The sequence below is a fragment of the Manihot esculenta genome, chromosome 4, assembly GCF_001659605.2.
Source record: "Manihot esculenta cultivar AM560-2 chromosome 4, M.esculenta_v8, whole genome shotgun sequence".
Taxonomy (NCBI): domain Eukaryota; kingdom Viridiplantae; phylum Streptophyta; class Magnoliopsida; order Malpighiales; family Euphorbiaceae; genus Manihot; species Manihot esculenta.
In genome coordinates this window covers 2,495,849-2,515,280 of record NC_035164.2, presented here as the reverse complement: position 1 = coordinate 2,515,280, position 19,432 = coordinate 2,495,849, and the positions used below count along the sequence as shown (strand labels likewise).

At 27.7% G+C, this 19,432-nt stretch overlaps 2 long non-coding RNA genes and 2 other non-coding genes across 4 annotated transcripts; all 4 read right to left on the bottom strand.

The window, feature by feature from the left end:
- Nucleotides 1-43: 43 nt before the first annotated feature.
- On the bottom strand, nucleotides 44-2,697 carry LOC110614046. Its single transcript, XR_002487700.2, has 2 exons — nucleotides 1,871-2,697; nucleotides 44-385 (listed from the first exon to the last, which is right to left on the bottom strand). It is a non-coding gene; the product is annotated as an uncharacterized LOC110614046 (long non-coding RNA).
- On the bottom strand, nucleotides 2,002-2,104 carry LOC122723582. The gene has a single exon (XR_006350569.1). It is a non-coding gene; the product is annotated as a U6 spliceosomal RNA (small nuclear RNA).
- A 1,066-nt stretch (nucleotides 2,698-3,763) lies between the features above and the next one.
- LOC122723538 lies at nucleotides 3,764-7,767 on the bottom strand. Its single transcript, XR_006350474.1, has 2 exons — nucleotides 7,456-7,767; nucleotides 3,764-6,539 (listed from the first exon to the last, which is right to left on the bottom strand). It is a non-coding gene; the product is annotated as an uncharacterized LOC122723538 (long non-coding RNA).
- On the bottom strand, nucleotides 7,590-7,692 carry LOC122723581. Its single transcript, XR_006350568.1, has one exon. It is a non-coding gene; the product is annotated as a U6 spliceosomal RNA (small nuclear RNA).
- Nucleotides 7,768-19,432: the final 11,665 nt, after the last annotated feature.

Sequence of the window (19,432 nt, the reverse complement as noted above, 5' to 3'; positions counted from 1 at the left end):
TAAAGGCTTTCAACTTTACATAACTAAACGATGTGGGACTAAGTTCAATTCCAACTAGATGACTTTACAACATGGATGGATTACATCATCTCATCAGGCCCACAAGTGGATTCTGACTTGTCAAGCCTAGATTGGTCAAGATCCAATAATAAGACATTATCAAACTTGCAATGGGTTGGCTAGGCTCCTAGTACTTACAACTGTGCTTAAACATGAAGTTAAAGCTGCTCTATTAGCTTAGATCTCAATTCATAACAGTCTAAACTAGGATACTTTCTGTATTTGTATTAAATTATATAGGAAGCATGTTACTTGTAAGAAGAAATTGGCCTTGTGCATCTAGGTCCCCTTACACCCAATAAAAAAACTCCAGGTGCTTGATTTTCTGGATAATTAATTATCAACAAAAACCACTCAGGAGTTATCTGAAAAATATCTTGCAAGCAAAGCGAGAGTAAAATAAAAATAAATGAATAAATAAATAAATCACAGACAAAGCCTTCATAAATTTGCAGAATGGCAAAGAGCTTCAGTCCTGAATAGTAGATTCATACTAGAGCTGCTAAACCATTTTGGAGCACAAAATCCTACTGCAGTATGTCATACTGCAATCATTTAATAAAGGAAAAAAAAAAAAGAAACCAATAGCTAAGAAATTTTGAATGCAATCTCCAGTGCTGATCCTAGCAGCTAAGAAATCATCCAAGGCAAAATGTGCAATCAGAGAGAGAAACCATTGTTACAAAGCTTCAGAAAGGTTTAAAAACAAAATTTGGACCATTTCTGGATTTGTGCCAGTCATCCTTACGCAGGGGCCATACTGGACAACCTCTTGTTTCTGTTTTATACAAGGCTTTACAATTATGCATAACTAAACAATATGGGACTAAGTTCAATTCCAATCTGATAGATTACATCATCTCATTAGGCTCACAAGTGGATTCTGACTTGTGATCAGGCCTAGATTGGTCAAGCCCCAAAGCTAAGATGCTATCAAACATGCCATGGCCTAAGCTGCTAAGACTTACAACTGTGCTTATGGATGGGAATAGAAACATGAAACTTTCACTTCTCACACTCTTAAAAATACATGAAGAAACCAATCAACAAATTACTTCATGGAAGAAATTCCCATAGTTTGCTTTTGCTTTTCTTTTTCTTGTATCACTATTGATTTTTGATGATTGAGTTGCTAAAATTGCTTTTTAAAGAACCACAAACTCACAAACTAACTAACAGAAAAGTTGATTAATCTACACTTCTAGCTTAGATCTGAATTCATAAAAGCCTAGTGTTTGGGTACTTGCTTTCTTTGCATAAATTACATAGGAATCTTTTTAAGAAGTAATTGCCTTATGCATCTGAGTTCCCCTACATCCAAATTATACTAAAATTCTGAGTTCCCTTAAAATCTTCGCAAACTAAACGCAAGTTTTTCAAAACCACTCTGGCGTATCCACTCACTAAGTTTAGAATTTCATTTATTTTTCTTTAACCAATGAAGGAAGACAAGGTGGGTAAGAATTGGATTTCTTTACTTATAGATTGACATGAAAGCAAAGTACCACATTCATGTGGATGAACATAGAAACCATCCAAACAATGTTTAGCAAGCAAAAGATCCTAATACAATTTGATAAATTTCCAAGCCAGGACAAACCTCTATTCCCGCATTCATGTGGAAGAACATAAATCCCAAGAAACAAAAATCACATTAAAGAAGAAGAATAAGAATTATTGGCAACATCTATTAACAGCCAATTGAAATATCACTTACTACGAACTGTTTTAACCAATTTTAGAACAATCAAACAAAAAAATCCAACACGAAAATGACAAGAATTCAATAAAAGGAAGGAAAAAAACAGACCTCTCGAATGGAACTCTACTCCCTTGCTGTTGGCAATAGCTAAGAAATGTTGCAGCACAGGCGTTTGAACAAAAACAAGACAGACACCAACAAAGCAGAGCTCCAATCGAGAAGTAAGGTTTTGGATTAAAAAAAATTTGGACCATTTCTCGATTTGTGCGTGTCATCCTTGCGCAGGGGCCATGCTAATCTTCTCTGTATCGTTCCAATTTTATCGGATGTCCCCGAAGGGACAAGCATTGTATATTTCGCTTCGCATTATAAAGAATATTAAAATGAAGTCAATGAACGATGTGGGTTTAGATTTTAGTTTGATTTCAACCAGACCACCTGACTAGCTGCCCATCTTAAGCCACCTTGATAACACCATACGCGTGGGCCCTCCACTGATGATGTGTCTCAACGAATGGTCAGTGACCTGTAGATCATGCTTGGAAGTGCGACACCTGTCTGTGGTAATATAAGGTGGCTCCACTCGATAGGTGAATATGGGTGGGCAATTGATCAATTGTTCACGATGATTGCGTGTGTCCTTGAGTAGGAAGAGTCTGGTTAATGGTACAGTGACAATAAGTTTTAACCGTTGATAAAAGAGATCCCATGATCATCAGATGAATCTTACCCATCGCATCAAGATTCATCACAAGGAACAGAGAATACGGTGTGTACTGAGTGTAACGTGTATGGTCTGTTTGAGGATGGAGTGAAATCGAAACGCAAACCCTGGGCAGGCAAACTTGTGATTTTACGATGGACATTCAATGGGCTTTCATGCCCAAAATCAAATACATTTTCGGCCCGTCAAATTGCTTGCTTCTTTTTCCAACGTGTATGGAATTTCTTTAATTATAAGCCTCCGTTTACAGAAAATAATTTATATTTAAAAATAATTTTTACAAAAAATATTTTTCCTTAAATAAATTATATTAAAAATAAATAAATTATATTTAAAAAATATTTTTCAATGGAATAATTTATTTTTTTATTATTTAATTTTAATTTAAAAAATAAAATTTATTAACAAATTTATATATAGAGATTTTAATAAGAATATCAAAAGAAAAAGTTATTTCTTTTAAAATGATTTATTTATTTTTTATGGAAAAATATTTATTATTAAGTAAATTTTTTGAATATGCTAAAGAATAGAAAATATAAAATATATTTTTTTGAAAAAACTGGAACCATGAAAAAAATTTAATGAGAAATTATTTTAAAAAAGAAAGTAAATTTTCAAGATTCTTATTAAAATTTTTATATATAAATTTATTAATAAATTTTATTTTTAAAATTAAAATTGAATAATAAAAAATAATTTATCTCTATTTTTCACAAAAGTTATTTTTTATAAAAAATATTTTTAAAAAAAATATTTTCTAAATACAAATTATTTTATATAAAACAGAGACTAAGTGAATATTTAAAATATTTCTATTTCAAATATTTTGTTAATATATTTAAAATAAATATAAGTAGAAAATTAATACAAAATTATTTTTTTTAATAAAAAAATAAAATAAATAAAAATTATAAGATTAGAAGTAAAAAATTAATTCGAGTATAACATTCAATAAAAAACAATAACGTTTAATCCATTTAGCGTATGATTTAAATAACCTAAGCTGCTCATGTTATTAAACGTAAATGTGTATTTTATTTTTCATAATACGCACACATTAAGATCATAAATTTAGTCTTTTTTTTTTCTCTTTCTGCTTTTAAAATTCTTCTTATCCCAGTGATCTCTTTTGTTTTGTGGACAGAGGAGAGCCTTTCCTTTTCTATTTTTATCTAGTTTAGGTTTTATCGCCATCTATTTTTTCATAGCCTCTATTTCCATAAAAACAATTTTGAATGACAGCAGAATGTACCAATTTTGAATCTATTTCCATAAAAACATTCTTAGCTCCCATCTCTAAAGCAAGTTTCATAGCCTCTAGGACCCCTAAAGCTTCTACCACAACAGGAGACTCGGCAACAGCCTTACAAATTCTACCATATAAACTTCTACCATAAGAGTTCCGAACCACAATAGCAATAGAAGCAAACATAGAATGAGATTTCTAAGCAGCATCAGAATTGAACTTTAACATCTCAAAAGGTGGAGCTTGCCAAACAGAAACACCAGAATTATGAACAATACTATTGACCGGCTTATGTCTCTTACAAACTCTAGCTCTTGAAAGCTAGAAAGGGTCTTGCGAGCCACAAAGATAGGATATGGAGGCATGTGGTTAAAGATTGCCTTGTTCCTTTCTTTCCAAATAAACCAACACACAGTTGCAATTAAAACTTGCCGGCTCAGGAATATAATTAGAAAGTTAATAACGTATTTAAAATCACAAGTTTACCCTGAGCCTTCTCTAGAATGAGAAGCTTGCCAAAGATCTGTACTTGGAAAATAAACACTTTTGATGAGTCAAGCCCAAACCGCTGTCGGATTCTGAATAAGTCTCCAACATTATTTCCCAAGACAAGCGAGATTAAAAATATTGAAATCCTTGAAACCCATGCCGCCTTTAGCTTTAGGAATGAAAGCTTTTTTCTAACTAATCCAATGCATTTTCTCGAGTCTTCACCGCTTCCCCACCAGAAGTTTGAGAGAATGCTATTTAGCTTTTTACAAAAAATCCTGGGATGCTTAAGAATTGACATAGTGTAAGTGGAAATGGCTGAAAGGACAGACTTTATGAGAACCGCGTAGACTCTAAAAACAAACTCTCGAGGGTGTGAGCCAGACAGTGCACTTTGAGTTTCTGCAATGTTTTTATGTTAGGGTTTTTGCTCAGATTTTTCAAACTTAATCGATAATCTTGATTGGCCTTTTGTTCTTATTTATACTTGAATCAATATAACAACCATTACAAACTGAAAAATGAAACTTAATTCGAGCTTGAAGCCACATTGCGCAAGACTCGGGTTGAAGGAAACAAACACTGAACAATTCAAAATATTCAGAGCACGTGGGTACGTGCTTATTAACAAACTATCAATGTAACAGCTAGGGCACAGACGAGCTTATGATACGGGGGCAAGCAACCATAAGACAGGTAACAAGCTAGCCTTAACCAATCTCGATGAATCAATGAAAGGGAATGTCGGGTTCGGTGATGGTTCAGTCGTCAAGGTAGAAGGCCGAGGCACTTCAGTGTTTCAGTGCAAGAACCGAGATCATTTCGAACTAACGAATGTGTACTATCTTCCTCGATTAAGATCCAATATTATAAGTCTTGGTCAACTCGACGAATCAGGAGCAAAAGTGGTGGTGAAAGGAGAAATTCTTAGAGAATATGACGCAAATGACAAGTTGATAGCCAAGGTGCATAGAGCGGAAAATCGCCTTTACACGATTAGAATGACACAAGCAAAATCGAAGTGCCACCTGACAAGGTTGTCTGAAAAGCCTTGCTTATGGCACGCACTCTACGGGCACCTCAACTATCAAGCTTTACGCAAGCTCGCACAAGAAAACATGGTGAAAGGTTTACCGGAGATAGAAACAGTGAAGCACATCTGTGAACAATGTGTGATCAGTAAACAGCATCGCACGAGTTTCCTGAAAGCAGGAGAGTATCAAGCAACCAAATCTCTAGAACTCGTGCATGGTGACTTGTGCGGGCCGTCATCACCTACCACATGCGGCAAAAACAAGTATTTTCTCTTGCTCGTGGATGATTACAGTCGTTATATATGGATTGAAATGCTCAAAAGAAAAGATGAGGTTTTTAGTGCTTTCAAGAAAATGAAAGCTCATATTAAAGTCAAGTCCGAATGTAAGCTCAAAACGTTTAGAACAGACAAAGGAGGCGAGTTTACATCGAATGAGTTCAGCAAGTTCTGCGAGTTACACGGCATCAAACGCCAACTCACTGCTCCTTACTCCCCTGGATTCATATTAAAGCTGCTAAACCATTTTCGGGCACAAAATCGTAATTGCAGCATGAAATACTGCAAAAATTTAATAAAGGAAAAAATGAAACCAATAGAACTTTTGAGTGCAATATCCGGTGCTGAGCGTAGTAGAAATTTTGCAAGGCAAAAAGGTGAAACCAGAGAGAGAAACCATTGTTACAAAGCTACAGAAAGGTTATAAAAAAAAAAATCAAAGACACTCAAAGCATTAATAAATTTGCATATAGAGAACTTCAATCATCTCATCAGGCCCACAAGAGGATTCTGACTTGTCAGGCCTAGATTGGTCAAGACCCAATAATAAGACATTATCAAACTTGCAATGGGTTGGCTAGGCTCCTAGTACTTACAACTGTGCTTAAACATGAAGTTAAAGCTGCTCTATTAGCTTAGATCTCAATTCATAACAGTCTAAACTAGGATACTTTCTGTATTTGTATTAAATTATATACGAAGCATGTTACTTCTAAGAAGAAATTGGCCTTGTGCATCTAAGTCCCCTTACACCCAATAAAAAAACTCCAGGTGCTTGATTTTCTGGATAATTAATTATCAACAAAAACCACACAGGAGTTATCTGAAAAATATCTTGCAAGCAAAGCCACGGTGAAATAAAAATAAATGAATAAATAAATAAATCACAGACAAAGCCTTCATAAATTTGCAGAATGGCAAAGAGCTTCAGTCCTGAATAGTGGATTCATACTAGAGCTGCTAAACCATTTTGGAGCACAAAATCCTACTGCAGTGTGTCATACTGCAATCTCCAGTGCTGATCCTAGCAGCTAAGAAATCATCCAAGGCAAAATGTGAAATCAGAGAGAGAAATCATTGTTACAAAGCGACTAAGTTCAATTCCAACCTGATAGATTACCTCATCTCATGAGGCTCACAAGTGGATTCTGACTTGTGATCAGGCCTAGATTGGTCAAGGCCAAAAGCTAAGATGCTATCAAACATGCCATGGCCTAAGCTGCTAAGATTTACAACTGTGCTTATGGATGGGAATGGAAACATGAAACTTTCACTTCTCACACTCTTAAAAATACATGAAGAAACCAATCAACAAATTACTTCATGGAAGAAATTCCCATAGTTTGCTTTTGCTTTTCTTTTTCTTGTATCATTATTGATTTTTGATGATTGAGTTGCTAAAATTGCTTTTTTAAGAACCACAATCTCACAAACTAACTAACAGAAAAGTTGGTTAATCTACACTTTTAGCTTAGATCTGAATTCATAAAAGCCTAGTGTTTGGATACTTGCTTTCTTTGCATAAATTACATAGGAATCATCTTACTTATAAGAAGTAATTGCCTTATGCATCTGAGTTCCCCTACATCCAAATTATACTAAAATTCTGAGTTCACTTAAAATCTTCGCAAACTAAATACAAGTTTTTCAAAACCAATCTGACGTATCCACTCACTAAGTTTAGAATTTCATTTATTTTTCTTTTACCAGTGAAGGAAGACAAGGTGGGCAAGAATTGGATTTCTTTATAAACAAAAATCACATTAAAGAAGAAGAATAAGAATTACTGGCCACATCTATTAACAGCCAATTGAAATATCACTTACTACGAACTGTTTTAACCAATTTTAGAACAATCAAACAAAAAAATCCAACACGAAAATGGCAAGAATTCAATAAAAGGAATGAAAAAAACAGACCTCTCGAATGGAACTCTACTCTCTTGCTGTTGGCAATAGCTGAGACATGTTGCAGCACAGGTGTTTGAAGAAAAACAAGACAGACACGAACAAAGCAGAGCTGCCAATCGAGAAGTAAGGTTTTGGATTAAAAAAAAAATTTGGACCATTTCTCGATTTATGCGTGTCATCCTTGCGCAGGGGCCATGCTAATCTTCTCTGTATCGTTCCAATTTTATCGGATGTCCCCGAAGGGACAAGCATCCTATTTCTTGCTTTGCAATATAAAGAATATTAAAATGAATCGGTGAACGATGTGGGTTTAGATTTTAGTTTGATTTCAACGAGACCACCTGACTAGCTGGCCAACTTAAGCCACCTTGATAACACCATACGCGTGGGCCCTCCACTGATGATGTGTCTCAACGAAGGGTCAGTGACCTGTAGATCATGCTTGTAAGTGCGACACCTGTCTATGGTTATATAAGGTGGCCCCACTCGATAGGTGAATATGGGTGGGCAATTGATGAATTGTTCAAGATGATCGCGTGTGTCCTTGAGTAGGAAGAGTCTGGTTATTGGTACAGTGACAATAAGTTTTAACCGTTGATAAAAGAGATCCCATGATAATCAGAAGAATCCAACGCATGAAGATTCATCGCAAGGAATAGAGAATACGGTGTGTACTGAGTGTAATGTAAGGATGGAGTGAAATCGAAACGCAAACCCTGAGCAGGCAAACTTGTGACTTTACCTAACGTATTTGATGGACATTTAATGGGCTTTCATGCCCAAAATTAGATTATTTTTCGGCCCGTCAAATTGCTTGCTTCTTTTTCCAACGTGTATAAAATAAATGAGAATTGCTTTAATTATAAGTCTCTATTTGTTTATTGAAAATAATTCATATTTAAAAAATATTTTTTATAAAGAATATTAAGATAATTTATTTTTTATTTTTTAATTTTAATTTTAAATGTAAAAATTAAAATTTATTAAAAATTTCATATAAATAGACTTTAATAAAAATATCAATGTTTGGAATTCCTTTAAGTCATTTTCTTTAAAATATTTTATTTTTTTATTTGATTAGAATAATATTATTTATTAACTAAATTTTCTATGTGTTATATAAAAAATATTTTTCGTGAAACAAATAGAAATTAGATATCAAAATATAATAATAATGATAATAATAAAAATCATTCAAATAGAAACTTTAAGTATTGATACATAAATTTAAAATACCATTATCATAATAATATTATGTTTTGGAAATTTTTTAGAAAAAAAATATTAAAGAAAAAAATATATAAATGAATAGAAATTTTATTTATTTGGATGTTGAGAAGGAAAATACGAGAATGATTATATTTAAATTTTCTATAATTACAGTGAAAAATAATAATTAGCTTCCATTTATTTGAAAAAAAAATAAGTTGTATTGAAAAAATATTTTTCAACTAAATAATTTATTTTTTATTATTTAATTTTAATTTAAAAAATAAAATTTATTAACAAACTTATATATAGAAATTTAATAAGAATATTAAAAGAGGAAGTATTTATATATATAGAGAGAGAGAGAGAGATTTTAATAATGATATCAAAAGAGAGAGTATTTTTTTTAATATAGTTTATTTTTTTTAAGAAAATATTATTTATTAATTAAATTTTTTAGTATTCTAAATAATAAAAAATATGAAAAATATTTTTCAACTAAATAATTTATTTTTTATTATTTAATTTTAATTTAAAAAATAAAATTTATTAACAAACTTATATATAAAAATTTTAATAAGAATATTAAAAGAGCAAGTATTTTTTATATATATATAGAGATTTTAATAATAATATCAAAAGAGAGAGTATTTTTTTAAAATGGTTTATTTTTTTTAGGAAAATATTATTTATTAATTAAATTTTTTAGTGTTCCTAACGATAAAAAAATATGAAAAATATTTTTTTAAAAACAAATGAAACTATAAAAAAAATATTTAATGACAAATGAATTTAAAAAAAAGTAATTTTTTAAAATTCTTATTAAAATCTCTCGTATATAAATTTATAATAAATTTTGTTTTTTAAATTAAAATTAAATAATAAAAAATAATTTATCTTAATAAAAATATTTTCTATAAAAAATATTTTTTAAATACAAATTATTTTTTACAAACAAACAGAGTTTAATTCTAAATTCTGTCTTTTGTCCCACGTTTCGTGCAAGAGAACTTGAGGAAAGGAGATTCCAGATCCAGTATTGTTCTGTAATACTTTATTTCCTTTTCCTCTTCGAAATCTCATAACATGCATATTCACACACTTCTTCCTCCAACGGTATTCTCATGGAGTTGTATAGATGACGACTACCTTGCAAAACAAGCGCTATTAAAAGCATGAACATAATGGCGTTAGTTTCCCCAACCCCCTGAGCTTTAGCAGACGAGTAAAGCAAGACCCTGAGTTTATGCTTTATAATTTTTGTTGCATGCTCGGTGCAGTGCAGGCGAAGCCCTAATAGGATCGAGGAGAGAGGTGATGGATTGATGGTGTGTGAATTGTGGTTATGGTGGGAATGGTGTTGGATACCTGACCTGCTTCAACGGCTTTAATCGTTTCCTGCAATAATTAATAAGGTCCCAGCTGCTGCAACGCTGTCCACGTAACTTCTCTTCTCTCTCCCTCTCTTAAATGAGCACATGCCATTTATTGCCTTCCCATTACGTGTCCAAACGCATGCTGCTTGTGTGAATTTTGCCTTCCATTTTGTCTTCTTTTTTACATCGGATGAAAAAGATAGACTTCTTCCTTTTTATCTAAATTTTTATTTATTCGTTATATTTATTTTAATTAATTCTATATACATTTCAATATTAATTTTAATTTAATAGATTTAAAACCATCACCAAAATAAGTCTTATGTAAAGTTAATGCAAAAAAATTTCATTAAACTATTGAAAAATAAAATAATCTGAACTTTTTTCCATTTTATAATTACAGTATAAAACTATTTTTATAATTATTAAATTAAATATATTAAATAATGAAAATAAGTTGCAATTAAAGTATTTTCCAAGTTTAAATAAGTTATGTTGATTTTTTAATTAAATACATTCAAAATTTTGTATTTTTCCCACATAATAAATCATTATTTTAGTATAATTTTTACATTTTAAATGTTAAAAAATTATTTACTGTCTCTCCATTCTATAAAAATAAATTTTGTCTTTTTTTACATAATTGAGGAAATCCACTTACTATAACTAAAATATCAAATTTTTGTTTAATATTTTTAAAATATATATAAAAAAATTATGATTTATAATTTAATTTATATCAAATTAATATTTTATTTTATTATATTATTAATAAATAGTAATAATTTTCAAATGTCATAAAAAAAATTCACGTCTTAAATAAATAATGTAATTTTTTTATATATTTTTTTAAAAAATATTAAAAAATATTAATTAATAATTATATTTTAATTGTTAAGTTCATATTTTTTTTTATGATATCAAAAACGTAAAATATTATTTTGACAAAAATTAAAATTTAAACCTCATAATGAAATAATGAAAACATATGATATTTTTTTTATATTTTCTTTTATTATTTTTTATTATACTTATCACATCCATATTATTTTTAAAAAATTTAAATATTTTGTGTTATTAAATTTAATCAAATAAATCATTTTTTTTGCTTTTATAAATTCATATTCAAAAAAGCTTTGTCGAAATAAATAATTATTTCAAAAAGCATACTAAAAATGCATATTTCAACGTGCTAAGGCTTTGGTTAAGCAAAATCGCAACTGCAACTCCTTATAATGTACCAACCCAATGTGAGCATCATATAGCCTCACTTAGGCAGCATCTTCAAATATAAATAGGCATCTAAGTAAATAAATTTAGTACAGTTTAGTAAATTATTTTATATTCTCTCATTCTTATAAAAATAAAAATATTCTTTTAGATGGTAATTTATTTATTAAATTTTTAGTATTATCTTTTATGATCGCTGGATTTCACTATCTCAGCACGAGATCAAATCCGCGAGAGCAGTATCGGTCCGATACCCATAAAACCTCTCTGATGGACCGGACTGGTTTCTCCAGCTCTGACCCAGTCTTTCCAAGTAGATTGGATCACCCACAAACTTCAATCTGCTCCCCACGAGCTCGGTCCTGAAAAGTGACAGGAGAAAAGACAGCAGGCGCAGTCACCTCGCAGCCCTGTCCATACGCGCGTCGGGAGAATTAAATGGTCACCGGACAGACGTCTGACGCTTTCGTACATACGAGCCTGTATGATACAGACAGATAACACTGTAACTGTGGGGCCGTTAGATATCACTAACAGACAAAGGAAAAAGAATAAAAGGAGGAAGTCACATTTCTCGTATTCAAAGTTTTTAGACATATATTAAAAATTTTATTTTTTAGATTTTAGAACATTAATTTTTATTTACTATATATTAAAAAGGTAAAATTCATTATCATTAAGAATAGTATGAATAAAATATATTAAAAAAATTAGTATTCACATATTTAATCTGATGATAAATATATTTCAATAAATTTGAGATATTTTAAATTATACTTTCTCAATTTTTAATTCTCATGTGAAAAGAAAAAAAATTATACTAATCATGTCTTTTTAATCCATAAGATAACTTTAAGATTATCTTCTTTAGATAAAGAGTATTATATATTGTAAACTTTTAATTTAATATTGATTTGTGGATTTGAGTGACGTGCTTCCAAATTGTCAAAAATATCAACTCATTGATTTTGTGGCACTTTCGTAATTTAATAGTCAAACTTCATCATATTATAAGATCAAAGAAGTAGGTTCCCCTACTTATTTTTACACCACCTCAATGACCGTAATACCCTTGTAACATCATCCTAAATTTCACAATCTTCACACTTCTTTTGAGAGTATGTTGGTCGTGTTAAATATTGTTCTTTAACGATTTATTTTATAATTTTTTAAGATTAAACAGGTTTTTTTGAAATTTAATTTTCAGGATCAGAATAATAAAAATTTATCTATAATTTATAACCCAGCAGATAATATAAATAAAAAAAATAATAAAGTAAAAAAATGAGAGTACCTATCTTTGTAAAGACGAAATCTATTTATCATAGAAAAACTGATCACTATATATAATTATAAAAATTTTAAAATAAAATTATAATAGTTATATTTAATATGATATTTAAATCTCATAAATAAAATATTTAATAATCATAAAATTTTTAATTATCATAAAATTTCAACGATTATAAAATTTTTAATGGTCATAAAATCTTTTTAAAGTCTAAATTAATTTTATAAACAGTTTTGCACGTCTTGAAAAATAAATTGAAAATCCCATGGTCACCTCTCTTACAATAACATTATTATCAGACCATCTATTACTAATATCAAACCATCTCTTACAATAACATTGGAAAGTTTCAATTGGTATTTGTTACAGGTTTTCTCCCATTGGAATGTGAAGAAATTGATTTTGCAGTTTCGTTTGATACTCTGCAGCAATTTTTGAGTATAATTAGAGTATCAATATCATCTATTTTAACGATTAATTTACATTTATAACGTATTTTTTATAAATGTATATTACGATATGTTAATTTTTGGAGTGATATAATGATAAAACTTTATTTTAAAAAATTGTTACCATATTTTTAGATTTCATTTAATTTGTCTGTTCTTCAATATTTGTTAAAGTTTAAACTTATGGTGCAGAGGGCACCACTTGCACATACTCATACTAGAATCAAATAATAATTATTTTTTTCCCCTTATAATACATGAGGCACGTGAGCTTGGTTCTTCTTGTCACGTGTTTTGGTTATATTTTGAGTTGACTATTGTTTGTCCAATGTCCATCCTATTATTTAGGTCAGTATGAATAAATCTTGTGTGGGGTTTGTAGTGGTCTCTCTTTTGAGCTTATTTGCTAATGAAAATATATTTATTTATTCAATGAAATACAGTAATTATTTGAGAAAAAAAATAAACTTTAGTAATTATTAATAATTAATAGGGTTAGTGAATAAAAAATTTAAACATGTGCATTTTTTTTACGATTATAATCTTACTTTTCATTTTTAAATAATAAAATTTATTTTTTTAAATTTTTTTCATAATTATAATTAATCTCTAAAATTTTTTCATAATTATAATTAATCTCTAAAATTCGAAAAGGACGAGGAAGAGAGAAAGGAAAATTGAGTGCATTTGAAAAGAAAAAGCTGTAGCAGCGAATTTGTAAGGTTTTGCTCCTCTATCATCGTTTTTATGCTCGTCTGGAAAATTTTATTTGCAGATTCTTTCTTTGTGTTCAGTATATCTTCTTCTATTTTTTGGCAGAGGAAAGATTTATTTGGTTTTATTTTCTTTTAAGAAGCTTTTGGCCATGGTTCTCTTTTATTGTCGGACCAGCTTCTTTTAGTTTTTCTTTTGTCTTTTGTTATTTTCCTTAGTTCTTCCTTTTTCCTTCAGATTCGGACTTATATGTTGAGGGATTCTGGATTCTGGATTCTGGATTCTGATCATTTGTCGAGAAGAATGCTGTATTGCATTGATGTGGCATATGGAGATCGCATCACTACATCCGGTGAGTACTACTCCCGTATGCCATGATTGGCTAAGCTCTATCACGTCCTTTTCTCTTGTAGCTAGTGGGGTGGCCATTTTTTCGATGGCCTCTTCAATTTGGTTCTATTTGCTTGTGCTTCTTTTCAGCTCTAAATCCAAAGTCATTTGCAGTGGTGGATTGGTGGCGACAAGGGAGGAAGTGAGGTTTGATTGGTGGCTTCATTAGTGCGGTAGCGGTATCCTCGATTTCTAATGAAGTCTATGAAGCGATGGCTTCGGAATCTACAATGTTTGTTGTTTTAATTTTTGATTGGTTCAGTTGAGTGTAGTTCAGTTGAGTGTTTGGTTTGATTTGTTCTAATTTTTCTTTTTCTGTTCTTTATTTCAATTAGGATCTCTGTTAAACCTTTATTTATATATATATATATATATAAAATTTTCCCCTGTGGTCCCTTTGTAACTCGATACTCTCGTATTTTTATCTTTTTTAAACATAACTTTTTCTTTTCCCTTCTCCATAGAAGACGATCTGCGTCAATTGACTATTGACAAAAAAGAAGACGTTATTGTTCCTATTAAGAGTTTCAGAGATATTTCGATCATCACTTATGATTTCTGTATGGTGGGGATGTTTCTCACATACAATCCAATCAATTTTCAGAATATGCAGACCTCTTTGGCAGATTTATGGCGGCAATCCTTAGACAGTTATTGCATTGAAGGATTTGGTTTCTAGTTACAAGCCGGACATTTTATTTATTATGGAAATAAAAACTCTTAGTTCTCGTATGGAATTTTTTCGTAATTTTTTACATTTTGATGGTTGCTTCCCAGTTAATAGACAAGAATTGTGAGAAAGTCTTTCGTTAATGTAAAAGAATCATGAGTCTGTTTCTGTGGTTGACTTTTCTTCAAATTTTATTAATTCGGTTGTTTTGGAAGATAATATTAAATGGAGGTTTACTAGTTATTATGAGTTTTCGGAATTACAACGACGACGTCAGTCTTGAAACTTTATTCGAATTTTATATCGTAGAAACTCTATTCCGTGACTTTGTTCAGGAGACTTTAATGATTTATACTCGGGAGATGAAAAAGAAAAAGAAATATCTTTGTAAAATTATTTTATGCAGTGGTTTGATTTTGAATGACAGTAAATCTTTATTAGACTCTAGAATTGATATTTCTATTAGATGGATTCACCGTAATGCTAGTCTAACTGTTCATATTTTAGTTAGAGAATTTATCAGATATAATTGTCTCTCTGTTTTGAGTAATATCACTTTTTATGTAATGAAATTTTATTAATACAATAAGTAGTTTTATTTTATATATATATATATATATATATATATATATATATATATATATATATATATATATATTCTATTAAATCTTTATTCGAAATGTAATATATATTATGTATTGTTAAAAGAAATAAAATTTATTTTTAAAATTTTTTTATAATTATAGTCAAATTTTAAAGTTAATTTAAACTAAAATCACGGTATTATATCTATGTAAATTTTTCATTTTATGTCATTAGCTTTATATAACCAAAATTAAATGGTTAACTAAATATTATAACTCACCTAAAACCCCCTAATTTAACATTCAATTAGCAAACCCCTAAAATTAAATAAACAAATCCCTAAATCTATCTTCCTTCCATAAACCCCTAAACTCATATTATCCTTCAATAAATCCCTAAACTTATACCATCCTCACCTACAGCGTAACCTCAATTCAACAAATAAAAAAAAAAGCCAAATAAATTGGTGCTCGTGAGTCGTGAATTAAGAAAATCAATGATGAGTTGTGTGTTGTGTTATTACTAGGTCAAGGGTCATGCGCATGCGTCATCTCATGGCTGGCAGTTACATGGCTCGTTCTCTATTGTGTTAAGAAAATCAATGGCTGGCAGTTACATGGCTCGTTCTCTATCGTGCTCATGAGTCGTGAATTAAGAAAATCAATGGCTGGCAGTTACATGGCTTGTGGGACTCATGGACGAGCTTTGATGGGCCTGAATTGTTTTTTTGAGTTGGCTGTCAAATTTAACGATTGAATTTGCAAATTTAAAAATTTTTGAAAAAATTCTATAATTTTAGGAATTTAACTTTAGGAATTTGAGATTTTATTAAATATTAAAAAATATTTTATAATATTAAATAGAATTATAATAATTAATTTGTATATTATTATAGTCTATAAAAGGAGAGGGGAGAATAATTTCAGGATAATAAAAAAATTAATAAAAATTATGGGGTGGGGAGAATATTAAATTATTTTATTTTTAAATTTTAAATATATATATATATATATTTATTTGGGGAAGGTTGGGAATGGTTATCCAGCATTGAAGTTCCATTTAATAGCATAGTAATTAATGTTGTAGAGTCCACATACACTAGGCTACATATTTTTATTACTCTGCAAATAATTTAAGTATTTTCTGTGATACTGATTTTCAATTTAGTAAAATTTTAAATATTTAATTAAAAAAATACAGTTATTTTTTAAAAATATTTCCTTATTTGTCAAAAAAATTAAAAATGTGTATATTTTAATATTTTTACATTAATTAAAAAATATTATTATTTAAAATTTTGTCTTTATTTTGATTTGGTAACAAGATGAAGAAAATAATTTTACTCCCTTCATTACTATTTTTTTTTATTTTATTGTAATAATATTTAAAATTAAAATTTTGTAATTTAAAAAATAATTTATTATTTTTAAAATAAAACTTAATTTATATCTAAGAAAAACATTGTTTTAGCTTATACATAATAACAAGCTTAGACTTTTGGTATTAGATAAGTTGTTAGGCAACTTCATTTTTCAATTCATTTCCATAGTGGTTGGTGATGAGGACTACTTATAAAATTATTCTCAGGCTGTTGTCAAACTTCAATTTATATATATGATTATTGTGGGCTACTATATAATTTTGTACGAAAAAATTTAATAATAGTGATGAGCTGTATTCGATTTAAATTAAAAAATTAATTAAATAAAATTAATTTAAAATTTTAATTTATTTTTAATAAAATTAAAGTGAACTGATTAGTAAATAATAATATATTATTTTTTATAATATAGAGATTAAACTTTAATTAAATTTTAAAACACTTAAAATAATTTATAAAAAATAAAAAAAATCTATTAAAAAGTTTAATGGAATAAATTAAACCGAATCAAATTGAATTAAATCAAATCGATTTGATTTAAATAAATTTTTATTGAAGATTTTTAAAAATATTAAATTTTTAATTTTTAATTTATTCAATTCGGTTTTAAAATACCAAATAAATATTTATTCTTACGGTATTGATTTTAAAAAATACACTTAAATATTTATAAAATTTTAAAAATTTACTAATTAGACATTTTATTATTTTTAATGGTTAAATTTTTTACTATTTAATTTTTATAATATAATAAAACTTATTCATTGATTTTTTAATTTTATAAAAAATATCTACTAATCAATTTTTTATATTGATATCATTTTAAATTTTTCTAAAATATTTAATGGTTAAAATTATTAAAGGGTATTTTTTAATTTTTTTTTTAAATATTTAATGGATAAAATTATTAAAAAGATTAATTAATAAATTTTAAAAATATTATAATTTTTTTTAAATTGAAAAATTAATTAATAAATTTTTTTATAGTAGAAGAATTATATCGTAATTTTTTACTTAATTTATTATTTATATTAATCTAATTAGTTATTTATTTGCATTATTTAAAAAAAATAGTTAGATAAATAGATAAACTAATTGAATGACATGCATGAATGATGTATGAATATTGACAAGCAGAATTATTTCATCATTTAATTTGTTAATATAAATTTAAAATTTTATAATTTTAAAATACCCTAATACATTTAAATAAAAAATTGTGGAATTTTATCATTTAATTCATATTAAAATTTATATTTTTTGGTCAATAATTCAGTCATCGAGTCTGTCTCACAGTGCAGGGATCAGAATTCAAGTCAAGTTTCATTATATATATATTTCATTTACAATTTTAATGTTTAATTATTTTAAAAAATTAATTAATAGTAGAATCTCGATTCGATTTAAAATTAAATCAAATCGAATTAGTCTTATTTAATTTAATTCAATTTGATTTAATTAATTAGATTTTTTAATAAATTTTTATTTTTACATATTATTTTTAATATTTTAAAATTTAATTAAAATATTTCAATATTGATTATAGTTTAAATTCTATATTATCAAATATAATACAGCTAATTTATAAAAATTAAATTGAAATAATTAAAATTTTTAAAATTAAAAATTGAATTAAACTGAAATAAATAAAATTAAAATTTTAAATTAATTAACTTCAGTCAATTTTTTTAATTTTAATCGAATATTGTTTACCTCTAATTAATAAATTTTTTAATTTTTAATAAATAATAATTTTATTTATTTTTTAATAATAATTATAAAATAAATTTAAATGAAAAGAATTAAATTTAATATTTTTAAATACTTATAAATTTAGTCTCATAATAAATGTATTTGAATAAAATTTGAGATTTAATTTTTAATTTTTATTTAAAAAGAATATTTTTAATTTTATTATATAAATTACAGGTAAATTTGATATTTTAATGAATTGTCTTTTTAAATTCAAGATAATTGTGATAACAGCAATACTTAGGATGAAATCATAAGTCTCTCTAAAATTTAATTTTTATGCAATTAATATTGAAAATAGATAAGATAAGAATAAAAAAGTGAGAAAAAATAATAAAAAAAAGGGTGGTGGGGATTGAATTTGGAGGTAGATGTGATGAAAAAATTGAATAGGGAATGGCACTTTGGGTCCCCAAACGCGTTTCCTAATTAATAAAGTTTTAAAAGCTTTGTAAGGCCTTACCATCGGTGCTTGCCACCTTTCTCTCCTCTTTCCTTTTGATTTGACACCATTCTTCATTAATCATAAAAACTTAATTATTAATTAATGCCCACATTCTTATTATTAAAAACCTTCTAAATTACCATATACTCCTATTTTTGTTATTTTAAATCATTATTTTTATTGAAGTGAATTTATATATTAATTATGATATAAAAAATAAAAATTTCAATATTTTGAGATAGTTAAAATAAAAATATAATTATGGAACAAATTTTATAAAATAAAATAATTTTATATTTATAAATGAAAGTAATATAATAATAATGTAAAAAGTATTTTTTTTTGTTGTATTTAAATATCTCATTTAAGAAATTTATAGACCTCTTTAGACCAAAATTTATTTAATTAATTACGCAGATTTTTGATATTTATTTAAAAATCGATTTTTCTTTTTAATTTTTAAATAAATATATAAACGGATCAAGTTGAGTCGA